The sequence below is a fragment of the Chamaea fasciata genome, unplaced genomic scaffold, assembly GCF_029207755.1.
Source record: "Chamaea fasciata isolate MVZ Bird 193981 ecotype frontalis unplaced genomic scaffold, bChaFas1.0.hap1 SCAF_36, whole genome shotgun sequence".
NCBI classification, from domain to species: Eukaryota; Metazoa; Chordata; class Aves; order Passeriformes; family Sylviidae; genus Chamaea; species Chamaea fasciata.
Window position 1 is genome coordinate 1,161,827 of NW_027094121.1, and position 20,645 is coordinate 1,182,471.

Sequence of the window (20,645 nt, forward strand, 5' to 3'; positions counted from 1 at the left end):
TGCAGAATTCGTACCTGGCCCAAGCACTGCACTTGCGTCTCCAGCATTGCTTGCCAAGAGAAACGGGGGTAGGCAAATTGTGTGTAGCTCATGGTGTTTTACAGTGTCTAAAACTTGCCAAGTCATGGATGTTAGAGGTGAGATCCATTTGTAGTTAATGGGATGGAGAAGTAGTGCAAAATGGAAAAGGGGAGCATAGAAATAAATAGAGAAAACCATCTTGGATTGGTTCTTTCCATTTTTGTTTCATTTTTTAAAAGCTGTTTCAGCTTTCCCAGAATCTTCTCCACAGTCCTGTCTGCTCTTTCCAAGAACCCTTCCTGGAGAACAAGCTGCAGCTTCTGTCACTAAATGTCCTACCAACGGCAGCAAGTTTGTGAAGGAAAATAAAAAATGGTTTTACAAATATATTAACGACAAAAGGAAGGCTAAAAACCGACCTTTGTTCTCTGCTGGATGTGGGAGGGAACTTAGGAACTGCAGATGAGGAGATGGCAGAAGTGCTTAACGCCTTCTTTGCCTCAGTCTTTAGTGGGAATATGGCTTGTCCTCAGGACAGCTGCCCTCCTGGGCTGGTAGATGGTGTCAGGGAATAGAATGGTGCCCCTGTTATCCAGGAGGAGGCAGCCAGAGAACTGCTGAGCCAAATGGATGTTCACAGATCTGTGGGCCCAAGTGGGATCCACCACAGGGTGATGAGGGAGCTGGCAGATGAGCTTGTGAAGCCGCTCTCCGTCATTTACCAACAGTCCTGGCTCACTGGTGAGGATCCGGAGGACCGGAAACTGGCCAGTGTGACAGCCATTCACACAAAGGGTGGGAAGGAGGAACTGGTAATTAGAGGCCAGTTAGCCTGACCTCAGTACCCGGTAAGGTCACGGAGCAGTTTATATTGAGTGTCATCATGCAGCACCTACAGGACGGCCCGGGGATCAGAGCCAGCCAGCACGGGTTTAGGAGGGGCAGGTGTTGTTTGACCAAACTGCCTCTTCTATGAACAGGTGACCTGCGTGGTGGATGTGGGAGAGGCTTTGGATGTTGTCTGTTTGGACTTCAGCAAGGCCTTTGACACTGTCTCCCACAGCACACTCCTGGAAAAGCTGGCGGCCCACGGCTTGGACAGGAGCACTCTTTGCTGGGGAGGCAAAGGCAGAGGGTGGTGGGGAATGGCGCTGCATCCAGCTGGCAGCCGGTCACCAGTGGTGTTCCTCAGGGGTCTGTTCCTCGGGGCTCCTGGACTCAGCCCCAAATCCACCTGATAAAAAACCACCGAAATCCCTGCGGAGCTCTTGGTCTTCCTTCAGTTGTCTTCAAGTCTCCATGGCTTGTGCAGCTGCTTGGAATCAGTTCGGAATTCTCTTAAGGAGGAAGATATCAAAGCGCACCTCGTGATTTTTGGTTTTTTAATTGCAGGAGTATTTTTTTTATTTTTCATTTCATTGAAGAGTTGACTGAAGCGTTCTTTAGGTGATCTTGGTGCTGAATGTCTCCTTAGGAGTTCTGAGCACAGCGAAGAATGAGCCCCTTGCAGGCTGACCCTGTTTGGACAACCTGCTTCTCACCCAACCTCACCACGTGTGACATCACCCACCTTGGACTGTGCTCCCAAAACATAAAAGAAAATTCAGCATTTTTTAATAAAAAGAAACATGTAAATAATAAAATTAGAAATTTATTTTTCAGTTTTATAATAACATTTTTCTATATTTTATTACCTAATTTTTATATTGACATTAAAAAATCAATATATTTTTAGCAACGAAGAAAGTTATTGGTCATTGGTTCTAAGTAACACACTTCCCTTCATGAATTGCTTGACCACTACTGGCTATTGATTTCTTCTTCTTCATGCTGATTTGCTCTATTTTTAGTCCTTTTGTCATCTTCTTTAGCATTTTCTCAGACAGGGTAAAAGGGGCCACTTTGGGGTTCATGGAGACATTTCTGGGGCACATTTGGGGCAGGGAATTTGGAGAGAACTTGAGCGTCTGGAGGACACATTTGGGAAGCGGGTGGACACTTGGAGGGGCACTTAGGGATTCTGTCGGACAATTCGGGGTCCAGGGGGGCACTTGGAGGTCAGGGAGGGGAATCCGGGGCCCTTCGGGGTCCGGGCGGGCACCTGGGGGGCTCTGAGGGGACTCTCTGGGGCGCGGGGGATGATGGGAGTTGTAGGCGCGGGTAGAACAGGGTTGAACGGCGCCGCGGAGCATCACGGGAGGTGGAGGCGCAGCTCCAGTGGCTGTCGGCGGGGCGCGGGGCATGATGGGAGATGGAGTCACGGCTGGAGTAGCGCTCCGAGTGCGCCGCGGAGCATGCTGGGAGCTGTAGTCCCGGAAGTGGCTCGAACGGGGCGTCTGGGGCTCCGGGAAGGCGCTTTGGGGACACTTTTGTGTCCGAGCCGCGATTTGAGGTCCTCGGGGGGAACGTGTACGGCTCGGGAGCACTTGCGGGGAGCTTGGGGAGCTGTAACCGAGCTCTCTAGGGCGCGGGGCGGGGCAGGAGTTTTTAGGCGCAGAACCGTGTTCCGAGGGGCTCCGAGGCCAGGGGGGATGATTGGAGATGAATTCCCTGAAGTCGCTCTAAGGGGAATCTGTGGGGTCGGAGCGTTCAAGGGATCCGGGGACGCTTTGGGGGCGGGCGAATGGGCGCTGAGGGAACAGTTGGGGATCCTGGAGGGGCTGGGGGACACTTGTTTAGTTCAACGTGGTTTTTTGCTCATGAAAAATTTTATTGTATTTAAAACTTAATATTCCATAGGTATGGGTTCTATAGGCGTAGATATCAATTAGCCTAAGTGCAAAACCTAATATTCCATGTAAGAATGATGTTCTCTACTGTTAAAAGCAAAATTAACCAAAGCAAACAAAAAGGAGAGAGTTAACAATTAATGAGAAAGGAACAGAAAAGGTTGTTATGCCACTGTAAACTTTCACTCTGAGTCTACATTTCAAATAATACAGGTGACCCATCTGAAGGAGGATTTCTCCTCAGGGGAAATGTCTTTCTAAAAGTTTCCTTTGTTGCCAGGAGCTGCCTCTGTGCCAGGAGCCCGGCCCAGCTCAGCAGCACAGAAACAGCACAAGGACTTGAATGACCCTCCCGTGGATTTGGTGTTTCCATTCAACTCTGTCCCTGAAAGAGTGTTCCAAAAACTTCTCAAGAGCTCAAAGGTAAATTAAAACACTGAAGTTTTTTGCAGTTTTAATGGGACACACAGAGAGACCCAATGGAGAAAGTGTCCCCAGGTTCCATCACTGCAGGCACTGATGACAGGTGGGGACAGACAAGGCAAAGGTGTCTCTGGTGCTGAGCAAACCTGGATGTGTTCCATGAATCCGAAAGGCCAAGGCCTGAGCCCCGGCCCCTGGCAGGGCAGGGATCTGTGGGGCAGGGATCTGTGGGTCAGGGCTCTGTGGGTCAGGGCTCAGCCATGGGTCAGAGATCTGTGGGTCAGGGCTCTGTGGGTCAGGGCTCAGCCGTGGGTCAGGGCTCTGTGGGTCCGGGCTCAGCCGTGGGTCACAGATCCGTGGGTCCGGGCTCTGTGGGTCCGGGCTCAGCCGTGGGTCACAGATCTGTGGGTCAGGGCTCAGCCGTGGGTCACAGATCTGTGGGTCAGGGCTCTGTGGGTCAGGGCTCAGCCGTGGGTCACAGATCCGTGGGTCAGGGCTCAGCCGTGGGGCTCACCGTGGCAGGGGTTGCTCAGGAGGTCACTCGGGGGGCGCCGGATCCTGTGGGGCGGCTCCAGCGGCTCCTGTGGGGCAGAGACGGGGGCGGGACAATCTGTGGGGCAGGAGCCATCTGTGGGGCGGGGATGGGATCTGTGGGGCGGGGTTTGGGATTCGGGATCTATGGGGCAGAGCGGGGATCCCTCAAAATTCCCACAAAAATCCCCAAATTTCCCAAAAACTCCAAATTTCCCCCCAAAAAAATTCCAATTTTTTTCCTCGAAAAAATTCCCAAAATTTTCCCCCATTTTTCCCAATTTTTTCCCAATTTTTCCCCATTTTTCCCAATTTTTTCCCAATTTTTCCCCATTTTCCCCAATTTTTTCCCAATTTTTCCCCATTTTTCTCAATTTTTCCCAATTTTTTATAATATTCCGAAAGTTTCCCACAGAATCCTCAAAAAATTCCCCCAAAATTCCCCAAAATTTTCCACAAAAATTCCCAAATCTTTCAAATCCCCCCAAATGTTCCCATTTTTTTTCCCAATTTTCCCAAATTTTGGGGGCTTTCCCCCAAATTTTCCCCAAAAATCCCCTTAAAAATGACCCCAAACCATCAAAAAATCCCAAAATTTTCCCGATTTTCCCCCAAAATCACCTAAAAATTCCCCCCAAAATCCCCAAATTCCCAATTTTCACTCCAAATCTCCCAAAATTTCCCCAAAATTCTCCCAGATTTTCCAAATCCTCCATTTTCCCCCCAGAATTCCCCTAAAAACGACCCCAAAAATCCCAAATTTCCCCCAAATTCTGGAATGTTCACCCCAAATTTCGGGTTTTTTCCCCCAAAACTTTCCAACCTCGAGGGCCACCAGTGGGCGCTCTGCGGGGAGAGAATTTGGCGGATTTTGGGAAAATTTGGGGGAATTTTGGAGAGTTTTGAAGGAATTTTGGGAGAATTTTGATGATTTGGGGTCATTTTGGGGCAAATTTGGGGGAATTTTTTGGGAAATTTGGGAGAATTTGGGGGAAAATTTGGGTAATTTTGAAAAAATTGGGGGAATTTTGGGGATTTTGGGAAAATTCAGGGGATTTGGGGGGAAATTTTGGGGGATTTTGGGAGGAATTTGGGAAAAAATTTGGGACTTTTGGGGGGAAATTTGTTTTTTTTTTCTGGAAATTTCGGGGTTATTTGGGGGAATTTTGGGAAAATTTGGGAATTTTAGGGGGAAATCTGGGGGGTTCGGAGGAATTCAAAGAAGGAATGGTGAAATCCTGGGAATTTTTGGACCATTTTGGGTCATATCGGGGGAAATTTTCGGTGATTTGGGAGGGAAATTTTGGGAATTTGGGGGGATTTTTGCAGAAATTTTGGGATTTTTTTTAGATTTTGGTGAAATTTGGGAGAATTTGGAGGATTTTTGAAAAAAATTTTGATAATTTTGGGGAATTTGGGGGGATTTTTGACAAAATTTTGGGAATTTTTTTTGGATTTTGGTAAAATTTGGGGAATTTTTGAGGAAATTTTGGGAATATTTGTGGGCTGTTTTTGGGGGGAATTTCGGGAGAATTTTGGTCGATTTTGGGGGGATTTGGGGACAATTTTGGGGGAGATATTTGTGGAATTTTGAAGAATTTTGGGGGATTTTTGAAGAAATTTTGGGAATATTTTGTGACTTTTGAGGAAATTTTGGGAATTTTTTTACATTTTGGGGAAATTTGAGGGGAATTTTGGGGATTTTTGGGGAAATTTGGGGCGGATTTTTTGGGGGGGAAATTCGGGACAATTTTGGGGTCATTTGGGGCCTCGGTGTATCCCGTCATGCCCCACGCCGCTTTGCGCCTCGGTGTATCCCGTCATTCCCCGTGGTGCCCCTTTGCGCCTCGGTGTATCCCGTCGTGCCCCGTGCTGCGTTGCGCCTCGGTGTATCCCGTCATGCCCTGCGGCGCCACTTTGCGCCTCGGTGTATCCCATCGTGCCCCGCGGTGCCGCTTTGCGCCTCGGTGTATCCCGTCATGCCCCGCGCCGAATTACACCTCGGTGTATCCCGTCATGCCCTGCGGCGGCGCTTTGCGCCTCGGTGTATCCCGTCATGCCCCGCGGTGCCGCTTTGCGCCTCGGTGTATCCCGTCATTCCCTGCAGTGCCACTTTGCGCCTCGGTGTATCCCGTCATGCCCTGCGCCGCTCTGTGCCTCGGTTTATCCCATCATTCCCCCGGCGCCGCTTTGCTCCTCGGTGTACAATTGACGTCACCCGCATTTATTTCGCCTCTCATTTGCATAAATTTAAATAAGGCTGGCGCATCAGTGAGGTGGGTGGGGTCAGAGCCACGCCCAGGCCCCTCCCAGTACAAACCAGCAACTCCCAGTCCCTGTGGTAAGTGATGTCATTCGCGTTTATTTGTGCTCTCATTTACACAAATTTGCATATCGGCGCGGTGGGCGGGGTCAGAGCCGCGTTGGCCCCTCCCACTCCCTCCCAGTACAACCCAGTAACCCCCAGGCCCCGCCCAGTTTGTCCCGCCCTTGTCGCTCCATATAAGGGAAGGGGGCGTGGCCTGACAAAGGGCGTGGTCGGTTCACCTGTGGGGGGAGGGGCAAAGGTTACACCACGCCCAGAAACCCCAAAACCAGTTTAAACCAGAATAAACCAGTAACCCCCAAACCCACTCCCAGTCCATCCCAGTATAAACCAGTGACCCCAAACCCACTCCCAGTCCATCCCAGTATAAACCAGTGACCCCAAACCCACTCCCAGTCCATCCCAGTATAAACCAGTGACCCCCAAACCCAGTCCCAGTCCATCCCAGTATAAACCAGTGACCCCCAGTCCCCGTCCCAGTGCCCTCACCTGTCCATACTGGTTTGAACTGGGATCTCTCGATGCTCGGTGGCCTCCAGGGAGCGGCTCAGGGCCAGGGCCCGGCGCTGGGGGATACTGGGAGTTACTGGTTTATACTGGTTTCTACTGGTTTGTACTAGGTTATACTGGTTTGTACTGGTTTGGGGGTTTTCCTTACTGGTTTGTACTGGGACAGGGTTTAGGGGTCACTGGGATGAAGTGGGATGAACTGGGAAGGGATTTGAGGTGACTGGTTTGTACTGGTTTATACTGGTTTGGGGTTTTTCTTTACTGGTTTGTACTGGTTTGTACTGGGAGGGGGTTTGGGGGTTTTTTGGGATTTTTGGGGAGAATTTTGGGGATTTTGGGGCATCAAAAATCCCAATTTTCAGTCGGAATTTTGGGTGAATTTGGGGGATTTGGGGGCTTTAAAAATCCAAATTTTTAGTGGGAATTTTGGGGTGAATTTTGGGGGTTTTGGGACTTCAAAAATTCCAATTTTTGGGTGAATTTTGGGGATTTTGGGGCTCCTAAAAATTCCAATTTTTAGTGGGAATTTTGGGGTCATTTTTGGGGATTTGGGGCCTCCAAAAATCTCAGTTTTAGTGAGAATTTTGGGGGATTTTGGGTGGGAATTTTGGGGTGAATTTGGGTAATTTTGGGGCTTCAAAAATCCCATTTTTCAATCAGAACTTTGGGGTCATTTTTGGGGATTTTGGGGCTCTGAAATCCTGATTTTTGGGGCGAATTTTTAGGTCAATTTTTGGGATTTTGGGGCTCTGAAATCCCGATTTTTAATGGGAATTTTTGGGGTCATTTTTGGGGCATTTTGGGTGAATTTTGGGGGATTTTGGGGCTCTAAAAGTTCCAATTTTTAGTGGGAATTTTGGGGTGAATTTAGGGGATTTTGGGTGGAAATTTTGGGGTGAATTTAGGGGATTTTGGGACTTCAAAAATTCCAATTTTTGGGTGAATTTTTGGGATTTTTGGGGCTCTAAAAATCCCAATTTTTAGTGGGAATTTTGGGGTTTTTTGAGGGATTTTAGGTGGGAATTTTGGGGGGAATTTTGGGGATTTTGGGGCTTTAAAAATTTCCACTTTCAGCAGGAAATTTTGGGGTGAATTTTGGGGATTTTTGGGCTCTAAAAAATCTCAATTTTAGTGGGAATTTTGGGTGGGAATTTTGGGGTGATTTTGAGGGATTTTGGGGCTTAAAAAAATCTCAGTTTTCAGTCGGGATTTTGGGGTCATTTTTTGGGATTTTGGGGCTCTGAAATCTCGATTTTTAGTGGGAATTTTTTGGGGTCATTTTTGGGGCATTTTGGGTGAATTGTGGGGGATTTTGGGGCTCTAAAAGTTTCTATTTTCTATTCCTATTCCTATTCCTCTTGGGTCTCACACTGCCGTCTTCGGCTCGTCTGCCGTGCCCTCAGCGCTACAACAACGCTGCTACCTAGAGCCGCCGCTTCGCCTGACTTAACGTCTGTGCTGCGGCAGTCCCTTGGGGTGTTGGATTAACATTTTCGGCTGCAGCAGTCTCATTGCAGTTTGGGTCTTTTCTGGATGGTAGCAACAGACTCCCTTGCACTCCTGTGCAGGGCTCGTTGCTGTACCTTCTAGACAGATCTGTAATGCATACATGTTGAAGAAACACACTGTCTTCCGTATGAAGTGCCAGGAGTTAAAATGAGTCCGTGAAAGATGGAAACCTTTAGAATTCACTAACTCAGTTTCTCAAAGCATTTGTGACCATGTTGGGCTTTGCGTGGTGACCACGAGCACATGAAAGTGTATAGCAGTTTCAGAACATCGTGTATACTTGCCTAATTTTTGTTCTACAGACTGAACCATCCCAATGTGGTGGCTGCCCGCGATGTCCCTGAAGGGATGCAGAAGCTCGCACCAAATGACTTGCCATTGTTGGCCATGGAGTACTGCCAAGGTGGAGACCTCCGCAAGGTGGGGTCCCTAGAATGGTAACCTAGGAATGGATCACCTTCTGATCTGATCCTAGGTTTTCTACTGAAGTTTTCCCTTCAAACCTTTGCTTTCATACCCTGATGTTTCCTATTTCTAGTCATGGCATCAACAAGTGTTGGTGGCTTGGTCCTTGGTATTATGTTCAGCTTTTGAAGACTTAAGTGCTTTGTATTTTTTTAGGTGCAAGTGACACTGTGAGGAGTTTGCACCTAGAGAATGAGGGCAAGTGTAGGGGACGTGCAACAGTATTTGAGTATGGCCAAGACCATTGTAGGGTAGGTGCATCTGTAGGCTGTACCCTTCCTGAAAGTGATGAACTCTTGTCTGTCACAGGAAGAGATAACACATGGTAGTTCTAATCCTAAGGCTTTTCTGACCTTTGCTATAATCTGCCCATAGCTGAAACACAGACCTTAGGCCTCAGATTGGAGTTGATAGTGTCAGGCAAAGAGGGATGGAACAAATAGAAGGATGAAAACGGGATGACAGTGACTTCTTTCATCTTCTTTCCCATGCAATTAAACCAAGGCACAAAGCTGTAATTGCTGCTACCGCAGGTCGCAGTCCATAGAGTTTTGTGCTTCTGGAGAATTTAATTGCTGTTGCTGAAACTTCTTGCATCCCTGAGAATTTGTGGAACTCTGGAGTTCACTCGGGATAGAGAAGGGAAAGACTACATTCTGTGTTCCTTACTTGCAGTACCTGAACCAGCTGGAGAATTGCTGTGGCTTGCGGGAAGAAGCTATTCTTATCTTGTTATCTGACATTGGTAAGTGGTGGCAGTACCTTCAGTTGTCTGAACTATGGAAACCCTTTTAGTCCTGAGTCCACTCTCCAAATATACAGTAGTGACCTTAGTGACTCCATTTCAGATTGACCTTTTATGATCTTGATCATCTCCCAAAAGTGTTGGGAGTCTGGGGAGGTTCTTGCCTGCTGGAAGCTAGCCAGCATTACTACAGTTTACAGGAAGGATGTGAGGGAACATCCAGAGAGAGAACTCAATTTGTGTTCAGAGTTCTATGGTGCTGACTTTACCCCTTACACTCAGCGTTTCATTGTATGTTTGATTGTACAAGGTCTGATGTGAAAGCCATGCTTATTACTAGATAGAATAGATGAATCCTTACTGAGCTCATGCTGGGTACTGTTACTTAGCTCTAACAACTGGCTTTTTCTGTCTCAGCTTCTGTTCTCAGATACCTTCATGAGAACAGGATCATCCATAGAGACTTGAAGCCAGAGAACATTGTGCTGCAGCAAGGAGAGCAAAGGGTAAGCAGGAAGCCGTCGTCTCTACCTGCACAGACAAGTAAACTTACAAGGAACCTGCATGTGCTTCATGCAGTTACATGGTCCCTCTGCAAGAGCACTCAGCCCAGGATAACACCTGTCTCAGGTCACTGTCACATAGTATTCTGTGTGCAGCTGAGGTGAGACATTGTATTAGACGTCTGTTAACACCTGACATTTTGACTTTCAACTATTAAGGAAAGAAGCAGACTGTCCTGATTGACCAAAGATCGGAAGGAGCTAGAGGCGTAACTGCTAAGTGTGCTACAACACCTTCAAATTCATTGTGGTTTTAGAAATCTACAGTGGCCTCCCATTTCTGCTTCTATCTCTTCACTGGCACCTTTCCTGCATAGCTTTGAAGAGCCAGACCTTTTCTTTCTGCTGTATGATATGCTTTTAACAGGACTTCAGTCTGGCATTCTTATTCTCTGTTGTGTGTTTCAGTTAATACACAGAATCATTGACCTTGGTTATGCTAAGGAGTTGGATCAGGGGAGCCTGTGCACATCCTTTGTTGGGACTCTGCAGTACTTGGTAAGAAAGGAATTCAGCTAGAAGAGCAGCTACTGCTTTCTAGTGGGATAGAATTAACTGTTACCAAGCTTTGGGCTGGGATTAGGTACTTGCACGGTATGGGGTGCGTTTGTGGTGCTGAAGCTAGCAAAGGTGACTGCTTTTTTGCTGACACTGGGTTTTGCTGAGACTGGATTTTGTGCTGCCTGCATCTGTTATAAATAAGCAGGAGTGCCAGTAACCTATGCTACTCACTCCAGGAGGGTCTTAAAGCCCGTGAGAGGCAGCGTTCAGTAATGTCTTTAATTATTTGCACAATTGTTAATGAGATGTTAAGGGACAGAGAAAGCTAAGAGCTTTCTGGCCAAAGCCATCTGGCTTTGTCTCATGCGTGTAAACTGTATCAGGCTCCAGAGCTGCTGGAACAGCAGAAGTATAGGGTGACAGTGGATTCCTGGAGCTTTGGCACGCTTGCCTTTGAGTGCATTACAGGCTTCCGACCATTCCTACCCAACTGGCAGCCAGTGCAATGGTGAGTGAACCGTGGCTGGGTGGTAAGTGGGCATGATGTGACTTTCCTGTTTACAGGAAGCAGAAGTGTGGTCCCTTGATTCTGAGGATAATATCCCTATGTTTCTTGCCCTTTTGGAAAGTGACCCCTTTCACAGGGGCTTGACTCACCTGAGCAAGTTCAGCATTCCTGAGACTTGCTCTATGGGATAAGGGCTGACTCCCGCAGGGCAGGTAACAGAAACCAAAGTGGCATCTGTATTATATGTCAAGAGTAGCTTTCAAGAGCCTACTAGCATGCAGGCTGGGAAAGGCGGGCAATTTTTTCACCATTGTACTCGCTCACATTAGGCATGCAAAAGTGCGTCAGAAGAGTGAGCTGGATATTGTTGTTTCAGAAGACTTATCCGGAGAAGTCAAGTTTTCTAGCAGTTTGCCCTGTCCCAACAATCTAAACAGGTGAGTACTAGAAATTGCTGTGCTGAGATAAACTGATTCTTCTGCAAAAGGACCAAGTTTGTGTTATATGCCTTACTGTGTTAATCTGTGAATACACTGAGTGCGTGACACAGGCAGTACTACTGTCGCTTGTCAGACTTGTGTAGTCTTGGTTTCTGCCTTCTAAACGCTGCGTTTGTGATGGGGAGAGGTGGAGTGCTGGAGGGAGAAGGAGGGGGGCAGTTCTGTCAGTCATCCCACACAGAACAAGCCGTATCGTTACTGCCAATGCACTTTTACCTTTTCTGATCTCCTGGTTTTTGTTGCTCAGTGTTTTGTCTGGGAGGCTGGAGAAATGGCCGCAACTCATGTTAATGTGGCACCCACGTCAGAGAGGTACAGATCCTACCTATGGACCCAATGGGTGTTTCAAAGCATTGGATGGCATTTTGAACTTGAAGGTAAGCAATATGTCTGTATTAGCCTAAAAAGTTTTCCAGAGAGCAGTTTCCTGAGCCTCTGAATCCTAGACTTCGGAGGAAGAGTGAGGCAGAAACTCATAGAACTGTCTCCTGACCGTTAGTGACAGGTGCTTTCCTCTTGCTTCTTTGAGGACAAATACTCCCTGAGCTTGTTGGGAGTAGTGAAGAGCTTCTGTGCATGCTTGGTTCCATATTCTGAGAGAGGATTCTACAGGTATTTAACTGCCATGTTTAACTGCCATATTTAACTCTTTTCCACTTGATGGAGGACAAGAACTTTGCCATAATGTTAGGAAGTAGCTGTAAAGTGACTTCTTGATTCTGACAAGTGCTTTGAACAGTTTCTTGGTGGTCATTTTTTCGGTCCCTCAATCTCTGCTCTAAGATGACCAATGTATCTTCAGCCTTTCTCATGCCATGCTACTCTTCTGGTAGTTGCTTCACGTTTTGAACATGGTTACGGGAACTGTGCACACCTACCCTGTGACAGAGGAAGAGACTCTGCAGAGTGTGAAGGCCAGGATTCAGTCAGATACAGGAATTCCAGAACAGGACCAGGAACTACTGCAGGAAGCAGGACTTGAATTGTTTTCTCAGAAGTTGGTCACTAAACATACAGCTGATGGCAAGGTGAGTCTCAGTATTTCCTTTCTTGAGTTTGAGTGAATCAGAAGTCACTGCACTCGCTTTGGGATCACAGCACTCCCTGCTGTTGTGGCATGCTTTTGTCATGGTAACCTCACAGACCTAACAGCCACTGTAGCGTAGGCAGCCTGTTGCCTTTGGTGCTCTGTGTTTGGTTGAGGAGGACTCTTCTGTTTGTGGTGTTGCCAAGGCTTGCTCTTCCCAAGAAAACCTGGTTGGGTCTTTTGTCTTCTGCAGGGGAATGATACTGCAGCAGCAGACACAGACCTTCTCTTCCTCTTTGATAACAAGAAAATTTCCTGAGGCTCAGGTGGCCTTGCGTCCTCATCCAGAAAGTGTTGGCTGCATCCGTAAGGACTCCTCTGGCATGAATATGAAGGGCGGGCCGGGGTCAGTGTTGAGAGGGGCGTCTGTGTTTTGTGGTCTGTATCGTGCACAAAGAGTAGAGGGAGCTTTTGCGTATTGGGACTGAAGAAGCGGTAAAATGGACTGTCATTCATTCAGTTTATCAGAATAACTAAAAAAGGGAGGTGTTTGATTTTGACATGCTAGGGGAGCTGCACAGGGGTTATCCAGCTCTAGGCTTTGCAGGCAGTAACATGCCCCTCAAAGGAGCAGTGTTTTGGTCTGTTTTGTGATAACACAGTATTCCTGCTTCACGCTGATATGTCCATTTCCCTTTCTCCCACCTCCTCTGTTTTCAGTTCAGGATCCAAAGAAGAATCTCCACTTTTTCCAGTTGCGGAAAGTGTGGGGTCAGATCTGGCAGACGATGCGGATGCTGAAAGAGGACTGTAATCGGCTTCAGCAGGGGCAGCGAGCAGCCATGTACGGTGGCCGTTTCTCCACAATACTTATCTCTGTCTTTGTGCGCTGGTGGAAGGGAAGACAGAAATGGGACCCTGTTGGAATGGGGAAGCCCGTGATTGGAGCTGTATGCAATTCATGAAAAGTGGAGAGTTAGCCCTTTGGCACAACTGCATTTGTCCTCAGCACTGTCTCAAGTATCTGTTTTGGATGTAAATGAAAGCCTGGTGGATTTCTACTTTCAGAGGCTAATAGGACCTTCTTGTCCTTGCAGGATGAATCTGTTGCATTACAACAGTACCCTCTGGAAGATGAAGAATTCTATGGCCTCCCTTTCTCAGCAGCTGAAAGCAAAGCTGGACTTCTTTAAAACAAGCATCCAAATTGACCTGGAAAAGTATAAAGAGCAGATTGAGTTTGGAATTAGTGAGTATAGCATCTGGAAAACGGGTCTTTTCATGACTCTTATCCTCACAAAAACACCTGCCTCTTTCTCTGTGAACCTGAGAAAGCCAGTCACTCTTCTTTGATTCCTGTAGCTTCTGAGAAGCTGCTGTTTGTCTGGAAAGGGATGGAGCAAGCTGTGGAACTTTGTGGGAGGGTATGTTTCTAAATCTAACTGCTAGTCATAAAGAGGTTTGTTTTTGTTATCTCTCCCCTCCTCCCCCTTTAGCTTCATTGTCCCTGCCTTAAATAGAAGCCCCTTGTATCTGCACTGATGTCAGATTTCACATTGCCTCGGTTTGTGTGGCACAATTTTTGTCCATTATTAGTACTACATGAAGCTCATTCTGTTGTAAGGCTTAGGGGGAAACGGGAGATCTTGGCGAAGCCCCAGAAACGTCTTGGAATTTCCTTGAATTGAAACGACTCGTTTGTCTTTGGCCAAGGCTGCTGTTTGCATCTTGTTGGTTTGTTTAGAATTAAGAATGAGAAAGGAAGAACCAGTGTGAGTGTGTGTGGTAGTGTCTCTAGGTATGAGACTGTTGTGTTGCTTATGTTCTACCCTGCTTTCAGGAAGATGATGTGGAGCAGGTAGTGAAGAGGATGATGGCCCTGCAGACAGACATCGTGGACCTGCAGAGAAGCCCGCTAGGTCGTAAACAAGGAGGAACACTGGAGGATTTGTGAGTTGAACTACCTTGAGCTTCAGATGCAGGAGTGTTTCTGGCTAAGCTTACTCACTAGAGGACAGTGAAAGGGCTGTTTCTTCCACCCAAATTGTGGGGGACTGGGAGCACTTTAACACTAAAGATGTTTTTTGACTCATCTGTCATTGTTCTGAAATGGCAGACAGGTATAGAAAAGATTTGAGTTCTCAAACTATTTGTTCCATGTTTTGGTTCTTTGGAAATCCTTTCCTTTCCTGCTTTTTTCTTCTAGAGAAGAACAAGCCAGAGAGCTGTACTGAAGACTCAGAGAGAAGCCAAGAGGTAAAAGACGCTTTAGCTCGAGGTCAGCTTGCTTTGTGTGTAACTTTGGAGGTGTAGTAACGATCATTGAGAAAACTAGCTGACTTCTAGGCCTGCCCAGACACTAGCAGCACATGGGCTCTCCTGGATTGCCTTTTCTCGAGAGGGAAGTCAGGGAGTCAGTTTCACACTAGGCCAGCCTTCCTTTCTTGGTGCTTTGTGAGCTGCTCTCGAAACTCCTCTGGAGCTCTTCTCAGAGCAGGCTGTTGCCACAAGCAACAACCAACCTTTCTGGGTAGAAAGGATGAAAGACACGACTGTTCCTTTGATCCAGTCCCAACTCTCCTTTTCAAGTTCTTTAAATTTTGAAGAAGGTGGCTAAAATTCAGTGTAATTCATCCCACTCAAACTTGCATATCCTGAACTTTGGCTGTTTCAGGATTAAAGCAGTAGTGGAAATGAGCCGCTAAGAATCTTCTCACTCTGTCCTATAAACCGACCTTTCTGTGTAATATTGGCTCTCATTCCAGATCAGAGGAGAGGCGGTGACAGCCAGGAAATAGTACGACTGCTTCTACAGGCAATCCAGACCTTTGAAAAAGAAGTTTGAGTCATTTATGCTCAGCTCAGGTGAGCTTTGCACATTTTATTCATAGTTGAGAGAAGGTATTTTCTCTTCCAGCAAGAGAAGGTTTAAAACTCATTGCATATGGCTCTTGAGATCTTGCAGTGTTAACAGAAAATCATTAACTTCAGAACTGTTCTCCTACTGCAGTGGCCCATGTGTGATCTGATTAGTTTTTATTTTTTTAATAGTAAAACTGTAGTTTGCAAACAGAAGGCATTGGAATTGTTCCCCAGAGTGGAGAAAGTGATGCATCTGATGAGTGAAGATGAGGAAACAGTTGTTAGGCTTCAGGAGAAACGACAGAAAGAACTGTGGAACTTGCTGAAAATTGCTTGTGTAAGTAAATTAAGAACTCCCCTTTAACCTGAGAATATGGTTTGTAGCACAGGCTACTGAAACAATAGTAAATTGAGTGTATCCTATGGTTCTTTTCTTTCTTTTGAATCAGTATGAAAGCCAAGTTCCAGGTTGTCTCATATTCCCGGCTGCTGAAAACTAGTGGGAACAATTGCACTCTGAATATTCTGTGTTTTCTTCAGAGTAAAGTGCGTGGTCCTGTTACTGGCAGTCCAGAGAGCGTGAACACATCCCGTCTTGGTAGCTCAGGTCAACTGCTGCTGCAAGTCCCTTCTGGAACATTCAATTTATCAGAATCTGTAAGAAAAAGGTGAGGCAAAGTCTGGAGTTCTTCGGCTGCTAATGCCACCACTACAAAGCTAGGCTTCCTGCTTTGTGAAATAATGGCACACAGGGTTTCTCATATTTTACACTTTGTGTTCAGCTTGCGTTGTCAGCAGCCTTAGTTTACTTGGTAGTTAAGACTTCCTGGGGCTTTCAGATCTTCCATATGAAAATTGGGTATCATGTATGGCTTCACTTCCCCCAGCCTCAGTAACAAAAGTGGTTTTTTGGTTTTCTTCCTTTAATCTGAGATGGTTGGGCTCACTTGGAAGTACACTGCCAGCAAGAACTGTTGAAGTATTGTCATGTAAGGTCACAGTAGCTGAGCTGTGTCATTGAGACTGCTGCATGCGTAGTTCCGGCTTGCTTAAATGAACTGGGTTACCACTTGGAATGAAAGACCTTGGTTTGTTTCTTTGCCTGTTGCCCCATCCTTAAGTTTATAGGCTACTCAGCTTTTCCTCTAGCAACAGTGGTTCCACCTAATAAGAACCCAGATCCATCTTGGAATACATTTCCTTTCCCCCATTTAGTAAATCAGGGGCTGCCACCAACTTTTCAAGTTGCAGTATGAATGACAAGCCTATGACCTGACTAACTTCAGTGTTCTGCAGCGTATCTGCCAGAAGTATTTCTTGATGACAGAGGCAGCATCTCTTTAAACTGCCACAGAAATTAATAGTGTAATAATTGCCCCTTTCAGTGAGGAGCTGCTGCTGGAATCTCGGGAACTTTGTAGCCAACTAGAAAATGTGATGCGTGACACAATGAAGGATCAAGAGCAGAGTTTCTTGGTAATGTATTCACTCTTCTGTAAATGGACTAAGGAAGTGCCTGGCTTCGAAGTTCTGAATGTGCAACTTTGCCACCACTAACACAGCTAAATGAAATCTGCATTTTACTCATGGGCAAGGGGGAGAGTAGGAGATGCACAGAGATAGGAAGCACCGGTTCCCTCATAATCTGCCGCCTGACTTACTCTGCTTGCCAAAACTGGGAGCCACATGCTGGGAACTTGCTGCGCTAAACAGTAAAGGATGGGGCAAAGCACTTGGCTGTTGTACAAAACTACTGCAAAACTGCACACAAATTTGGGATGAGCGGGTGTCAGGGATCCTTAATTTAACAATGCAGAATATTGAAGAGAGAGTAAAATACTGGAGAGTGCAAATAGGTTGTTTCCTTAACAGCAGTCACGTGGCTCATCATGAAATTGACCAACTTGTTCCCAGTAAATTTTTTATAACTCTTAGCACACTTTACCTTTATTTTAGAAAAAGCTCAACTGTAGCCTGGTGTTGAATTTCATTTATTCTTTCGGCTCTAGACTGGAGCTGGCTGCAGCTTCAGGTAGAAGAAACAAACAATCCAGAACAAACCCAGATGTAGAATCACTCTGGTTGCCTCTGAAGCCATGCTGCTTTGGGAAGCCAACTGTGAAAAGCTGCTGCCTCTGAGAAGGGAATATCAACTGCCTTCTACTGTCACCAACTGCTTATGTGATACATATGGCTTAGCTTTTAGTATCCACTTCTCAGACACTTTTTCACAAAGATACACTAGGGAATGCCTGTTCTAACTGCTTGGAGAATGTTCTTAATTGTGCCTTAAGACAGCAGATCTCTGTCCTGATACGTCTTCCCTTGGGCATCGCCTGTGGCTGTTTTGCTGCATTTTGGGCTTTCTAATGAACAATGGACAAGGTATACCCAGTCACTGGTAGATGTCACCTTCCTAATGAACTGTGAACTTAATTGCTTAACTTTGCTGATTTGCACTTTTTTTCTTTAAGTGTAATGGTTGTACTTACCTAATACTTGTTTCCTGTATGGGAACAAAATTATCTAAAACATGTAAACTTTTGGTTTGCTCTTGTTGATGCGCTCAATAACACTATAATGGAAAAAGCTGCTTTCACTGTGCAGGTCTCTAAAACGTGAGAGGTGTAAGAATGTTAGCCTAGAAACCAAAGAAGGAAATCTTCAGTGTACAGGTATCGTGTAACAAAGCATTTGCAGATTATCTATTAACCATGCTTAAAGTTGCATGAAAAGATGAAAAAAAGACCAAAAACCCCAGCTGGATGGAACCTTGGTGAGAGTCAACACACACCAACCTTGTGTTCTGACTGTGACCAATTTATTTCCTTCTGTTCTAACCCCAAATTTCCACTACAACACAGAGACCTCCTTTTATAAAAGGCTGTGAAGTATAGGACATGCAAAATGCAATACAATAATGGGGAGAGGTTGGATTTTCTTTTGGGTTTTTTGGAACAGATTTAAAATACAGGAAACTGAAATGTGGCACAAACATCACAACTTCCATGCATGCCTTCAAGTGTCTTCCTTTGTTGTGCTGGCACACTCTGGACTTCAGCAGTGGGTTAAAGTCATTCTTGGGCAGAGTAGAAAGTTCACACTTCTTCAAATTTTTGAGTAATATTAAGGCTGAAATGCACCGGGTACACTTTTCCTTCATCTTCCAGAGCACCACCAGTTGTTTTACTTAAAGCTGTGTTAGGCTTCCAGCTCAAATCCCAGCTCAATTTTGTGACCTCCAGCACTGAAATTCTTGCCATCAATCAAGCCTGAGAGGGTCAGCTTTACACCTACAAAAGCAAGTCACGAGAACCATCATGCACTGACATCCCAGTACAGTGCTCTTCCTCAGGTCCTTGACCTCACTAATGTGGCTTAGTTGCCACAGGAACTTGCATACATAGACATCCTTTAGTTCTCTGAGTCTGCGTAGACTTCTAGCTCCTTTGTTCATCTAGTCTGTTCTTAAGATGACAGTGAATTAAACCGTAGTGTAGTACTTAACACCATTTGCTGTTACCAGTGAGAACTGCGTACCAGGTCGAAGGGCATGAGTGTAACCAATTCCAGTGAGGCTGGCATTGTTCACTTTAGCCTATAGGAAAAAAAAAATCACAGTATTTATAAACTGTGTAAGTATTCATACAGAAGTATCCCAGTCCCCTGAGAAGGTGGCCTATGCATTAACACTCTTGAGCTACTTGGAGACCAACCTCTCTTAGAAGCATGTTCCAATCTTTTCCTTTTCTCAGGAGTTTTCAGCTTAAGCAAATGGTGCGAATTCTGCCTTCAGAGAATGCCATGCTGTTTTTCACTGCCTCCTCTATTATGTCTTTATATCTTTTAAAGAGCTACTTACTGCAGTCCCTCAGAGCCTGTCTTGTTCACATCACTCAGGAGTGATTTTCTTTTTTCTTCTAATGAGCAAGAAATACATGAATATGCAATCCCCTTTTTGCATTACTAAGTTTTGAGCTCTTAACAACAGTATTTCTCATTTTCAATTTTGGTTCAGTGGTCCTGGAACTAATTGTTGTTTTGAAACATAAATGCTTGCTACTTCAGTTCTTGGTCTTAAAACACACACGTCAGCTAACTTTCAACGGTTAACTTACTGTTAGGAGAAGGCTGTAAGCTCAGGTAAACTTCCACCATTGTAATTATAATATGGTTTTACATTATGGATTTAAGAATTCAAAGGACACTTTCATTGTCTTTTAAAAGACATTTTTCAGCACAGTAGCATGCTATTCCAAGCACACTAGTCAGACTATTTCACTATGGACAAAATTATATTTAAGATTTCTTTTCCTCCATAAGTTCACAAGTACGATGTGTGAGGTCCCAATTTAAATTTGAACCACAACAGAAGCCACAGTTCGCAATCTACCATACTTCCTCAGTAACTAGTTCAGGCAACTGCTTCATTACAAATTTTCAGTATTTAGGGGAGCTTGAAATACTCATTTCTGTAACAAAATTCTTACCACAACGGAAGTCTTCTCATCCATTTGGTACTTTCCAGCAATACCAAAACGTGTGTTGTTACTGCCAGCAGTCCATGCAAGATTGACTGATGTCTCAACCTTATTAGTAACCTTCTGATAAACAGACCCACCAAACTCAGTGCCGTCATTCCTGTTTGTAATAGATGCAAGTGTGTCAGGCCTTGCTTTGTTTAGTAACTCTTTAGATTAACCCTTCCCCACAATGATTTGACATTATCTCCTAAAATGAACCAAGAGATCCAATACTTCCCTGAACCCAGGCTCACTACTTCCTAGCTGGAGCTGGCAGACTCCTGCTCCTATTTTTTTTTTGCACAAAGCATGTTTTGCTTGCAGAACGGAACAAGACTTGCCAGAGACCTACAGTTTAAGGTTCTGACAAAAAAAACCAAACCAAACAAACCAAAAACAAAACCAAAACCAACCCGCCTAGATAACCTGGTTGCTTGTCTCAAGTAAGCCAGTGTGCAGTAACACATAAAGGAGACTTCAGTTATGAGAATAAGACTGAAAACAATGTTGTTGCGTTATAATCGTTTAAATACACCATCTTCAAAGCGTCTCAGGCCACCTGAATGCCAAGATTAGGGCTACGCAGCGATGACAGCTGGAAACAAACACAATGCCACGCATGCCTTTCTCCTTCATCGTGGGCGTTTCTGAGGGAGAAAGTTTCTGTGTGGAGAGTGTGATTGATAACTGGCTAGCTGCGAAAGGTCACATAGACATGAGGGAGCTTTGCTGAGCACACAGGCACTCTCATGAGAACCAGCAAGGCAGCAAGCTTCGCATGTCCTTGAGCACAGCTGGGATACGATAACAAGACCTTGTAGCTGAAAGATATGAGGGAGAAGCACGGTAAAACAAAAACTTACTCAAACTATGTAACCACAAAGAAATGTAGAAAGAGGCGT

The 20,645-nt window shown here is 45.6% G+C and overlaps 1 pseudogene; it reads left to right on the plus strand.

The window, feature by feature from the left end:
- Positions 1-8,149: 8,149 nt before the first annotated feature.
- LOC136303525 (inhibitor of nuclear factor kappa-B kinase subunit beta-like) lies at positions 8,150-18,780 on the plus strand (annotated as a pseudogene).
- Positions 18,781-20,645: the final 1,865 nt, after the last annotated feature.